The following is a 14,181-nucleotide window of genomic DNA, read 5'->3' on the forward strand; positions in this document are numbered from 1 at the left end:
CTTACTTACCCAAAATCCCTTTTTGCAATACACATTGTTCTTTAGTACCATGACTATACATATTCATTTAGGACTTGCTATAGGACTCAAATATATTCCACCTATATTGCAAGTTAAGAAAAAAACAAAAAAAATGGAAGTTTGTTCTGACTGGGACAGTAACATCAAAATGCTCTGTCACAACTTGGTTGTCTATAAAATGCAACCAAAGAATAAAGAAAAGTGAGGAGTGTAATGACCGCGTATTTAAAATCAGCCTGAGTCAGGAATTCAGGTTAAGGGAAAAATCTTCTACCTTTATTGAAGTGAAGAGGTGAAAAAAGATTGTGATAGCAATATGGGCAGCTGTGAGAGGAAGCCAGCTAGCAGAGAGAGACCTGAGCTGAAAGGCTGTTGCAATGGCAATGCAAGCAGCTGTGTCAAGACGCCAGCCAGCAGTCTCTCCTTCCCTTTCCTTTTCTACTCCCCTGCCTCCACCCACCAAAATCGTCATTTCCTATACAACAATCAGGACTTGCACAAAGAGTGGGCCGGGGCCATTCTTTCTCCAAGCATATATATTAATAGAGTATGGTCCAATTACTATTTAGCCTCATATGTTTGGGACCTCAGGGCATCAACTCAAGCCTCAGCCCATTACAGAGGAGAATGCATTTGTAGATATGTGGTATAACACCTTATAAGGAAGAAAGCCAACATGGAGCTATATGCACTTCTGTCTGAAGCTGCACAACTTGAAGAGACATGGGCTAGAAAGAAGCTACATACCTAGTGAATGTAGACGCAGCAGGGAAGGGATGCTACCAGCAGTTGGCACTTAGAGGCAAGTTCCAGTATGTGCAGTCAGGGATCTGATTCTTGGAAGATTGAGGGATCCTTAGCTACTTAGGAATTCCAGATTCAGTTGTGCAGCTACAGGCTAGAAAGAAGCTATGCACCTATTGAATGCAGAAGCAGTAGGGCAGGGATGCTGCAAGAAATTGACATTTAGAGGAAAGTAGAGCTTTTGGTTTGAAGTTTCAGTCATAGAGAAAACTTGAAATAAAAGTAGAGGCACCATCTCCACAGCACATGATTAGAGGTACTTACCCTAATACTTGTCATTAAGAAAAAAATTGGACTGGTAAAGAAGACACAACCTAACCATGGAAACTTACTATTGGAATAAAGACAAGGGTTGATATTGAGAAGAGGACATGGAAGTTAAAAAAAAAAAAAAAAGCTTCTGTCCCAAAGACTCCCTCCCAGAGACATTTTGTAGAAGCAATCAAAAGAGAATTTAAAAATCAAATAAGAGACACTGAGGGAAAACTCAATAAAATCATAAGTAAATAAATGAAAGCCAAGCAAGAAAAACAGATTATCAAAAAAGGTAGCCAACTAGAAAAGGAGATCCTGGAACTTAAAGATGAAAATAATTCTTTCAAAATTAGAATTGGGAAGAGGAAGCCAATGAAGCTGAAATCAAGAAATAACAAAAGAGAGTATAAAGAATGAAAAAAAATAGAACAGAATGTGAAACCTATTAAGAAAAACAATTCATCTAGAAAACAATTCAAGAAAAGAAAACATAAAAGTAATTAGACTGAAAGTCTCAGAAGAAACTGAGAAGAGATATATCTGAAACCTGTGAACAACAACCAAAAAGAACCTTGACATAATAATGCAAGAAATAATCCAAGAAAATTGTTCTGGACCGATAGAACATTAAAGGAAAGAAGAAACAGAAAAAAAATACACTGATCACAACCCCCAAAATGATGCTTTATGGAAAACACATAGGGATTTTATTGCCAAACTTCAAAACTTTTAGATTAAAGAGAATATTTTGCAAGAAATAAGAAAAAATCAAATATTCTGGAGTTAAATTAGAATTGCACAGGACTTATTAGCAATCACAATTAAAGACCACAGGCTTTGCAATCATATATACCAGCAATCAAAAGAAGTAGGCCTCTAGCCAAAAATATCATGTCCAGAACAATTATCCATAATATTTAATGAAACAAATTTTCAGAACTCTCAATGAAATCTTGTTGTGGTCTAGAAAGCTGAACTTGAAACAAAGAATGCTTACAAGGTACTAAGTGGAATTGAGGAGATGGTTCAATCTGGTTTAGCATTGATTTACTTCTACAACAAATAATGGTTTTCTGGTGATATAATGATTTATTTGTACTCAATGTGGAACATATAAACTAGAAGCCTCAGCCAGCGAGATCAGAGACATTCAGATAGAAGGCAAAGGACTGGCAGCAGGAGCTTAACCTTTCAGAGCCAAGGGGACATATGTTTTGTAAATAAAAAGTTTTAATAAAAAAAAAAGAGATGTATGGTCTTAGTAAGACTTTAATATTAATGCAAAAAATTTAAAAAGTAATAAAAAGATGTTCTATGATATTACACTAGTGTATTAAAAACATTCAGTGTTTTCAAAATGATAGAAATTAGCTGACAGCCTATTAAATAACAGTTGCTTAATGTATTAAGCTTGAAAATATTTGAGAAAAGACTTTCATAACTTCAAAGGTATAAAGTATATTTTCTATCTTAATGCTTCAGGGATTGATAATTTTGTTGATGTGAATAGTCACTCTAGCATCATATATCAAATCATTCTGAATCTTGGTAGACAGCCTTTGTGAGTTGCCGTTACCCCTACATTAGTCATGAAACAGCAACCTTCTAATTATGAGAAGATATATTTATAATTCTGCCTTTTCCATCAGTTCAATCAATAATTTCAATATAGTTTGATTCACAAGTATAATGCAATATGCTTTAAAGGAATAATATCCAGAATCCTTTCAAATTTTTTTTTGACTTTTAGATTTATTAGTGTATTTCACTCAAAAGCTTTACCACATCAGTTTATTATTGTCTGTACACAAAATAAAACATATAGAATCAAAGTGTTTGCTTAAATTGATTAGGATAGTAAACCCCTATTCTAATAAAATCTAACCTAATATTTCACTATCTGCTATATTACTATTTCCTACATTTCTATCTCTAAATGAGCAAGATAACTATAGATATTTTGACATTTGACTAAAGAATCTTTGAAATCCCAGTCTTCTCTGGAATTTTATTAATTAATGTGTACTTATGTATATTTACTACTTTTTCCTAGTAGATATGCAACTGTGGGTATATACATACATACATATATAAATATATATATGTGTGTGTGTGCATATGTTACCACACATTTTCTTACTGTACATGCCAGATAATGCATAATTTTATATTAATAAATGTTTTTGCATGTAGGAGACAATAATTGTAGACAAATTCAGTTTTACTAAGACCTTGCTCATAAGAGTAATTTAGTAATTGGCATTTGTTTGTAAATGTTTGTTGAAAAAGCAATTACTGGCTACCTTCTTTGAGCAAAGTAATGTGATATGAATTTTAGAGAATGCATTGACAAATACATTTTGGATCCGGTTCAAAAGGCATTTTTTATCTAGAAAGGGTGAGAAGACATTCAAAGAAAGCATATTAAATGATAAAAATATGCCTGTAAGCATATAGTTTCAAAGCTATATGGAGCTTCAAAGAAAGGAATGATTTCTTCTATTTGAGGGGTTCAGGAAAGGCATCTTAGAAGAGGTAAGATTTTTATATAAAACCAAGACTGAACCTTATAAGATAATCACTATATTAAAGATGTGGTAGTAAGGATTTTGAATTTTATTTGATTCAAAAAATCTTTATTTTTATTGTAGTCATTATTTAACAGTATGGTAGTGTGTATGTTGAAGTATTTAATACAAATATTAGTTATATTAAAATTACTTTTGATACTTTTGAGCAGCATTGTATTGTAGAGGATAGAGTGCTTGGCTTGGAGTTAGGAGACCTGAGTTCAAATCCAGTTTTAGAAATTAGTTAAGAGAATTAATCCTGTTTGCCTCAGTTTCCTTCATTGTAAAAAAAAAGCTGGAGAAAGAAATTGCAAACTGTTTTAATATCTCTGCAAAGAAAATCATGAATGGGTCATAAAATTAGGACGTGACTGAAACACATGAATGACCACATTTTTAATCTTCATTTAGCTAAAACTCCACAATATTCTTCTGAAAAATCTTGAAATAAAGTGATATTACAATTCCAATAAGCAAAATAATAATGTTATGTTATGTCAAATGTTACAATATATCATATATAATGTCCAGACTTGTTCTCTGGAGGATCTCTGCATGAGCCTTGGTCTTAGGTGGAGGAGTGATGAAGGCAGGAGCGCCACCAGGAGGATCTCTATTTCTGTCTCTGTCTTCTGTATCTCCTCTATGTCCGAGTCCTCATCTGTGTCTCCCCCTGAGTTCCAAGTTTGAGTCTGAGTCTGAGATCGAGCTTGAGGTTGAGTTCTTGTCTCCAGTCCTTTCAGCTTTTAAATAACTCAGTCTGATTATATCATTACATCACATTAGGTATATGCCAGCTGGAATGATTATATCATACTAAAGTGATTACATCACATATACATATGTGATGACTGCATATTTTAAAATCAGCCGGAGTCAGGAATTCAGGTTAAGGGAAAATCTTCAATCTTTATTCTTTTTGAGGTGAAGGGGGATTAGCAATGTGAGCAGGTGCAATAAGACATGAGCCAGCAGGCTCTTTCCATTTCTCTCTCTGCTCCTCTGCCTCCACCCACCAAAATCATCAATTCCTATACAACACATCAGGACTTGCACAAAGAGTGGACAGGGGCCATTCTTTCTCCAAGTATATATGTTAATAGAGTATGGTCCAATTAATATTTAGCCTCACATGCTTGGGACCTCAGTGCATCAACTCGAGCTTCAGCTCACTCCATCTCCTGCTTTCTTTTGTTTTAGAACACAGTTGGTCATGCCATCCCTGACTCCTCAGGGAGGTCAGAGACGCCAAGGGGAGGTGATCACACCCTCCCTGACTTCTCAGGAAAGGAGGTGAAAGCACCGAAAAGGAGGTGATCATGACTCCCCTGACTTCTCAGGAAGGGAGGTGAAAGCACTAAAAAGGAGATGATCATGCCCTCCCTGACTCAGGAAGGGAGATGAAAAGCAGGGAGGTAGTCAAGCCTAACACTGGTCGCATCCATTGGATATCTCCTATCAATTTCTGAAAATCATTTAAGTTATTTAGCTTCTCTATTCTTAAGGACAGTTTTTGTACTGTAAGCACCTTAGGGTATACTTCATATCCTAAATATTGAAAAGGGGCATGTCTTTGAATTTTCTCTTCAGCTATGTATAATTTGTAATTCCTTAGTGTTTCTATGGTCTTTTGTAGACATGCTTCTAACATTTGTTCCTCAGGGGCACATCCCAATATACCATCCATATAATATAATAGCATAACTTTTGGAAATGCTTTTCTTACTGGAGCAGGTGTAGCAGCAGCATACATTTGACACATAGTGGGGCTGTTTTTTATTCCCTGTGGCAAAACTGTCTATTCATATCTTTTATAAGGCTCAGCTAAATTAACGCTGGGCGCTGAAAAGGCAAATCTTTTCATATCCTCCTTATTCAGAGGGATAGAATAGAAACAATCCTTAATATCTATGACCCAAAGAGGCCATTCTCTAGGCAATTGAGTAGGAGATGGAAGTCCAGGCTGAAGAGTTCCCATAGTTTCATCTGTTCATTCACCTTTCTTAAATCAGTAAGCATCCTCCATTTTCCAGATTTATTTTTTATAACAAACACTAGGGAATTCCAAGGATTTAGAGAAGGTTGTAAGTGTACTTGGTCAAGCTATTCCTGTACTATATCTAATAAGGCCTGAATTTTATTGTTACCTAAGGGCCACCGTTCTATCCACACTGGTATATCAGTTTTCCATTGGATAGGAACAGGTGAAAGTGTTGGCAGGCCTTCAACAGCAGTCCTGTTTAAAAAAATGAAGTACTCATTTTTAACCCTAATTGCTGTAAAACATCTCTTCCCCACAGATTGATGGGGTTTTTTTCAACTATAAAAGGAGTAAAAACTCCTGTTTTGCCTTCAAAAGTCCATCTCATAGAGGCAGCACTAACTTCAGCTGCTATTGATCCTCCTACGCTAGACCTGTAGGTGTTTGCTTTAATCTTTGGCCAGTGACTGGGCCATTTGGCACCTTTAATGATTGTACGATCTGCACCTGTGTCTACCAATCCTTCTAATGGTAGGCCATTTATATAGATAGTGAGGATAGGTCGGTCACCTGTTATAGCTGCTGTCCAGTATATTTCTGGATTTTGTGGTCTGGAGTCAGGATCTGGGTGACTATCACCAGGTTGCTTATTAGGATTCTGTATGAGTAAACCTGATGCTATTACTTCTCCTGGGTGATAAGTCACACATTATCTACCTGTATTAGTGACTAGGATATTATCTACACATTTCCCAGTTTCCCACATCAGTGTATGGATGGACACTGTTTTGTACATACAAAAACAAGGTGAATTGGTCAAGCCATGGAGGCAAGGGATCCATAGGCTGGAGAGGAACAGATTTCACCTCTCCACAGGGTATCTCAGTTGTTCCCAGCTGCATACAGCTCTATTCTCCCCAATTGTAATCCCTTTCTCCCATCAGGTTGCTTCCTGGCTGGTTGATTGTGTAATCCCTTTTTCCCATCATATGGCTTCCTGGCTGATTAGTTATATCTAGGTACTGGACTTCTAGGTACTCTCTGGGCACACCATTAGCTGCCATTATGCCCCAAGTGTTTTTTTTTTTTTTTTGCCTGGGGCCCTGGGCTGTGCCCCTTATCCCATTTCCCTGAATCTGTGTACCTTCTGAGGCCCAATGGAAGCCTCTGTTGCATTTTGGACATGGGGTATTGGGTCTTGTTCTCCCACCCTGTTTTCCTATTCTATCTCTATACCAACATTGAACTTTCAGAAGCCCTACTTTTCACACTGAGTAAACACCCTGCTGTTAAGTATCCTTGCTTCAAGTATACCTTTCGCAGAGTTCCCCCATTATCTTTGGTTCTCTACAGCTATGAATTTGTATTAATAGAGGGGAGCGATACTTTCACAAGTGATTTTGAAACAAATCATCCTCATGATAACTTAAGGAGTGAGAAACACAAGAAAAGAACAGTTAAAATACCACTTTTATGTATGTGTTACTTGATATGGTCTAAAGTAGTCTAAGAGTGGATTTTTTGACTTCATCTAACTTTATCAACTTCTGAGACTATCTATATTAGTGACACACTAAAGATTGTGAGTATTCCAATGAAATAATATTCTTAAAGTGTTTAGCACACTACCTGGAGCACATAAGTGCTTAATAAATACTTCTAGTGTTACCTCAATTCTATTTTTAAAATATATTTTTTTTAAATAGTAAAGTTAGAATAATAGTCTGATTCTTTCCATTTATCCTTATATTCCCTACTATAAGTTTACATGTTTTTACTTAACTTTTCTCTTTGGAATATTTAGTTTTTGATATTTTATAGAAAGAAAGGGCATAATTATATATTTTCTCTTAATCTTGGTCTTTGTATAAATGATTATCACTTTATATTCATCAGATGTCAGAGTATAACTACCATCTTAGCCATGATTTTCAATAGGTAGTCTTGAAAAAAGAAAAGAAAATTTTCATTGATGTTGACTATTAATGGTTAACAAGTACTGCTAGTTGATAACTGCTATAGATGCTAACTTTCCATATGGATAAATATAAAATCTTTAACCTTTTTTTTATTTTTCACTTAGAGAAAATCTTGCTTCTTTTTACTATTTTTTTTGGCCAAAAAAAAAAAAAAAACTGAAGAAATAAAATATAGCTAAAGTACTTTAATCAATAAGATTCAATATGAGATCAAGGAATGAAATCTCATTCATTTTTTTGTGATATGAGATTTTAATTCTGAAAAAATGTGAATATTGGTGCATATGCTGTGTACATAGATAGATAAATACTATATATATGCTATATATATATATATATATATATATATATATACAAACACTGAATAAGTAAACATATAGTGTGTATAAAGCACAAAATATATATATATATATATATATATATATATATATATATATATATATATATATAATATATATATATATATTCCCACCTCCTTGTTGAAAAGAAGTAGAAAAAACATTTCTTCCTAGGAATTAGATTAAACATTAAAATTACTTGATATTTGGAATTGATTTAATATTATCTAATTTAGCTTCTTGTAGTACTTGCAATACTCTTCTGGACTTTAAAAAAATGTCTATATCAGTTCACATAAGACTTTCTACATTTCTCTGAACTCATAATTTAATCAAATACTTGATGCAAGAATATTCCATTACATTTTTACCACAATTAATTTAGTCATTTGCCAATTTTATTGCAAAAATATAGCTACAAAAATGCTGATATGTATTGAGACTTTCTGTTCTTTACAGTAGTGAAATCACTGTCAAATTTATGTAAATGCAAAAAACAAAACAAAACAAAAACAAGTCTTATAATTTTTTTTGTTTCCTTCCATAACCTAGACAGGAAAAAGTTAGGAAATTATTAGCTTTTCTCAAATAAATCTAAATTATTTTCAAGAAATGTAATGCCCCCAATTCATAGCTTCACAATGAGTATATTTCTGGAATTCTCCAGGACTCTATAACAATATTTGCATTTTTCATTATCTTTGAAAGGTTGGTAGATGTAAGGTAAAACCTAAAAATTGTTAATATTTTAAATGTATTTCACTGAAAATAAATTTATATATATTTTTACCTCACCAGAATTTGCACTAGTATTCCTGCTTTCCCCTCTCAGGGAGTTATTTAACAAATAATCTAGAAAAATAAAATAAGAAGAAAAAAGACAAAAAAACCCCAAAATGATTCAATTCATCAAAACCATCTACAAAGTGTACAATGTGTCCCACATCTACCCCAGAAATCCCCTATTTGCCCAAAAAACTGAATGGTGATGTCATTGTTAAATATTTGAACATGAAGTTATTAGGTTGCTTTATTCTTGATGCTTGTCTTGTCTGTCATTAATCAAAATCTCTTTTTCAACTAATATCAAAGGTGAAAAAAAAACAACATAAAAAATCTGTAGAAGTGATACCTACTAGATAAACTGGAAATAATATTAGCTGGAAGGTGCTAAGGTTAAAACCAATTGGGAAAGATTTTTTGCTCAAAGTGGGCTTTGAAACTAGGACTTGGGGGAAGCCAGTGGAATCAGGAAGCAGAAATGTGGGGAAGGAGAGAATTTCAGATGTAGGTATAACCATTTCAAATGATTTTAGTTGAGCAATGGAATGTATTGTATAAAATAAATAAATAAATAACAAGATGCCAGTATTATTATATCTCAATACAGGGGAAAAGGTAAAGAGTAAAAAGCCTTGTAAAATAAGAAGTGGACAAATTATTTAAAAATATATTTTTTAGAAAACTTTAAAAGGCAAAGGGAAATTCTTATATTTGATCTCGAAGGTAATAGGAAGCAACTAGAGTTTATTGAGTAGAATGCTCACACAGTTATCTCTGTATTTTAGGAAGATCATTTTGTTAGGTGAATGGTCAGATACTCTGGAGAGTATCTTATGGAAGGGAAAGCATAGAGCAGGTAATGAGGTCTTATATCAAGAAATGGGCATATCTGAGTGACATTAAGAAGATATAATATATATAGGATAAGAGTGAGGAGTCAAGAATAGCACTTAGGCTAGGAGCTGAATGATTTGGGGAATTATGGTAATTTTAACACAATAAATAAATTTTTAAAAAAAGCAAGGATTTTTGGAGAAAGATATTAAGTGCAAGCCTTAATTGAATACCTTCATTTTTGCCAGCACATCGTAAATAAAGGTTAATTACTTTGATTGAGTAAAAGTAGATTGGGGAGCTTTGAAGAGAGATACAAATTTTGGAAAAGTCTCTTTAATGAGTAGAATAGAGAGGTGCAAAACGTGTGTCTTGCTCAATTGAGGACCTCGTTGAGATTAAGTAACATAAACTTATAGTGGACCTAGGAAGCATGGGTTCATTATTTTCTCCAGATTTTTTTTTTTTAACTCAGATGTGTTGCATACAAAAGCAGAATTACCCATATTTTATATTCACTGATTATCTTTTATTTTAAAAACTTTGAATTGATATTCATTAGTACCACTATTTTGTAACATAGAAAAGCAAATTACTAGAGTAGACAAAATCTGCCTTACTGCCTCTTTTTGTACTACATGAGAAAAGAATAATTTTGAAACAAAAATAAAATTTTGTTTTATTAAAAATATATATAACTCTCATACTCTTAGTTCTTGAGCTGTACTTTGTTGACTTGTGCTATATAGTTCTTTTATCTTTCTCTGATTTTGTACTAAATTTGTCTCATAAAATGATACTGGTAGAATACTTTCTCAAATTTTGAGATATTATGTAGTATTTATACTAATTGTTCTTTAAAAGTTTATAGAATTCTCTTGTGAATCCATCAGGATCAGAGGTCTTTTTCAATGGTAGTTCCTTTACAGCTAAGTCTATTTCATTTTCTAATTTTTTTTTTTTTTACTTTTTTAAACACTCTAGTTAATTTTTTGTTAACCTAAGTATTGTTTTATATAAATATTTATCTACCTATTTATCTATATTTGTTTTTGAATCTATATCTGTTTCTTCTGTGTTTTTAGCTTTCTTAGATAGTTCTTTATTAATTATAAGAAATAATGGAGCATGTGACACAATCACTAATCTGAAAATCAGGATTCTTGCACAGAAATTTGAAAATTAGAAGAGTTAACTGGTTTTGGCAGAAATGTGGTTGGAGTAAATATAGATAGCATAGTGAATACTGAACAGTAAGATGAAACCTGCCATTTTCTGATAAAAGAGTTATAATTTTCTAGAAGTTTGTCACTTGAAACTATGTATAGTGAAAATCTCTCTGGAATTTCCCAAATTTATGGCAAGTAATGCAGAAAATATTCTTTTCGTTTTTCTGAATGACAGCCAAAACTCTTCTACAGATGACTGCCATTATGTTCCATCTGTTTCTTTACATTAATGAACCCCAGTGCATGCAGGGAAAATCATTTTACGAGAGCCAACATTATTTCATGCTTCATTACATGAAATGCCTACTAACTCTTTTATTATATATAAATTTGCTCCTGAAAATCTCAGAAAAGCAGCTTATGATGTACAAGTTAATTAATTCTCATTAGGTATGATCAGATTTCTCATTGTTGAAAAATATTCTTTTATTTAACAAATCAGAGGGAAAACTTAATCACTATCTCATCTAGGCATGTGAAGAAAGTAATATAATTAATCCAATTTTAATACATGAATTTGATGCATGCATTATTGATCTCCATAATGATAAGAGTATTCACTAAAGTTATTTCTTTTCTTTTGAATTCTTCATGGGGAACATTATATGAAATTGAGTTATGAAGAATTTTTAGAATAATTATTACTTTTGCATATAATGATTAATAGTCAGATCAGTCAGGAAGCGTAAAGGATGGGTGTAGGCAAGTCAACTATACTTTGGAACACTATCTTCATAGCTCTAGGGATTTCTTTGTAGGAAGCTTTCCTCAAAAAAAAAATTGTATGTGTTTCAGGATAGTGAGATCTTAAAACAGAGAATTAAACCTGAACAGTTATGATCTTAGAACTGTATGTGTTTCATTTGCTAAATTAAGCAGATTTGGGGGCCTATGTTAATGTAAAATATCTTTACATAGTCATGGTTTATATATTTTATCCCAATAATACCTAGATCAATGATCTGTACATATTATATATCTTAAGCAAGTGAATGCATGCATGAATATAATTTTTAACTAGAAGAGTACAAAGATTTGTTTCCATTAACAAGTTATTTAAACTAGTTTCTTCACCTGTGAAATAAGTAACTTTGCTTAAATAATTTCAACTCTCTTTTGAATGTCTGTATTTACTTGATTTCAGCTTCTCCAAGGAATATTGATTACACTAAATAATCTGCATATATTCAGTAAATTTTTACAACCTATAAAGTAGGTTAATTTAAAGTAAAGACATTGAGACAACTGCAGAATTGTCAATAGTTATGGTAATAGGAGAAAAAAACTAACAGAATCTAAGAGTTGAAAGAACCCTCAGAAGCCATTTAGACCAAACCATACTTAAGAAGCAAAAATTCCCTTTATCAGTGTCCTGGAACATTGATTACCAGCTTTTGCTTCAAGAACGAGTGAGAAATAAAATACACTTCCATCTATGACACTTTATTCTATTTTTGAATACTTTGTCAAGATTTTTCTTAAATAAGACATTAATATATATTTTTCCAACCACAACTCAATGTTGCTAGTTTTTTTCCTCTGAGATGAAACAGAGTATATTCATATTTTTTTTTCCTAAATGACAACCCTTCAGATTTTTGAGAAGAGCAGCTAAGTGACTCGGTGAATAGAATGCCAAGCCTGAATTCTGGAAGATCTTAGATAAAATCCAGCCTCAGACATTTACTAATAATATGGTGCTTGAGAAATAAAAGCCTTTGTTTGCCTTAATCAATGAAAGAAGGAAATGGTAAAAACACTATAATATCTTTGCCAAAAAAAAAAAAAAAAAAAAAAAAAAAAAACTCAATGGACAGTTCCAGTATGCTTTGATCTAGAATCACAAAGAGAGGAACATGACTGAACAAGAGAACAAAAACAATCATTACTTCATTAAGATACCAAATCTTTCTTTTCCAGATTAACATACCAAGGACTTTTAACCACTTCTCACATGACATAATCTCAAGTCTATTCTGAATGACTTCTAGAATCACTTCAATGTATTAATATCCTGAATAAAATGTGTCCATAATTAGAATATACTCTAGTTGTCAGCTAATCAGAACAAATTGCAATGAGACTTTCACCTCATTCATTTTGGATGCAATTCTCATAACTAAGGCAAAAATTGTATTAATTCTTTTGAATGCCATTTTGTTAAAGTTTTTTTTTTTTAATTTTCAAAACATATGCAAAGAAAATTTTTCAACACTGACCACTGAAAAACATGGCATTCCAATTTTTCCCTCTTTACCCCTCCCCCTTGCTTATCTGGCATGTAATCCAATATATATTAAACAAAGTAAAATATATTAAATCTAATATATGTATAAATATTTTACAATTTCTTTCTGCACAAGAAAAATCAAATCAAACAGGAAAAAATGAGAAAGAAAATAAAATTCAAGCAAACAACAAAAAGAGTGAAAATGCTATAATGTGAACCACACTCAGTATCCATAGTCCTCTCTCTGGTTTAGCTGGCTCTCTTCATCACAAGATCATTGGAATCAGTTGGAATCATTTCATTGTTGAAGAGAGTCATGTCCATTAGAACTGATCATTGTATAATCTTGTTGTTGCCACATACAATAATACTCTGATTCTGCTCATTTCAATTAGCATCAGTTCATGTAACTTGCCCCAAGCCTCTAAAATCATCATGCAGATCATTTCTTAAAAGTTCTGATAAGGACAATAATATTCCATAATATTCATATGCCATAACTTATTTAGCCATTCTCCAACTGATGGGTATATACTCACTTTCTAGTTTCTTGCTACTATAAAAAGGGCTGCCACAAATATTTTTGCACTTATGGGTCCCTTTTGCTTCTTTAAGATCTTTTTGAAATATAAGCCCAGTAGAAACAATGGTATGACCATGTTGGAATCCTTACTAACTGCTAAGTAATTAGAGTTGATCTAATCTTACAAGAAGATGTTTTGGGCAGAACCTGAAACAAGGTACTAAGTAGAACTACCCATAATCCCTCTCTCTGGAAGGAGCATAAATAGGCCAATGGGCCAGTCGGAGAGTTCTTCAGAGGAAGACGCTACAAGTCGGGATTTTCACCGGAATGGCATGAAGAGTTGGAGCTGGCACAGCCAGGTGATAAAAGTTCAGATCTTTTATTATTTCCAATATAGCCCGGTTAGCTTAGAGACCTATCTCTCTGCTTCGTTCCAAGAGCTCTCTCTGAATGTCTTTAAATCCAAAGGTCTGGTCCTTCAGCCTCTGCCTCTGCTTTCTTCAGTCTCCAGCCAGCTCCAACTCTTCATGCCATTCCGGTGAAAATCCCGACTTGTAGCGTCTTCCTCTGAAGAACTCTCCGACTGGCCCATTGGCCTATTTATGCTCCTTCCAGAGAGAGGGATTATGGG

Source organism: Antechinus flavipes, chromosome 1, assembly GCF_016432865.1.
Source record: "Antechinus flavipes isolate AdamAnt ecotype Samford, QLD, Australia chromosome 1, AdamAnt_v2, whole genome shotgun sequence".
In the NCBI taxonomy this organism is placed as follows: Eukaryota; Metazoa; Chordata; class Mammalia; order Dasyuromorphia; family Dasyuridae; genus Antechinus; species Antechinus flavipes.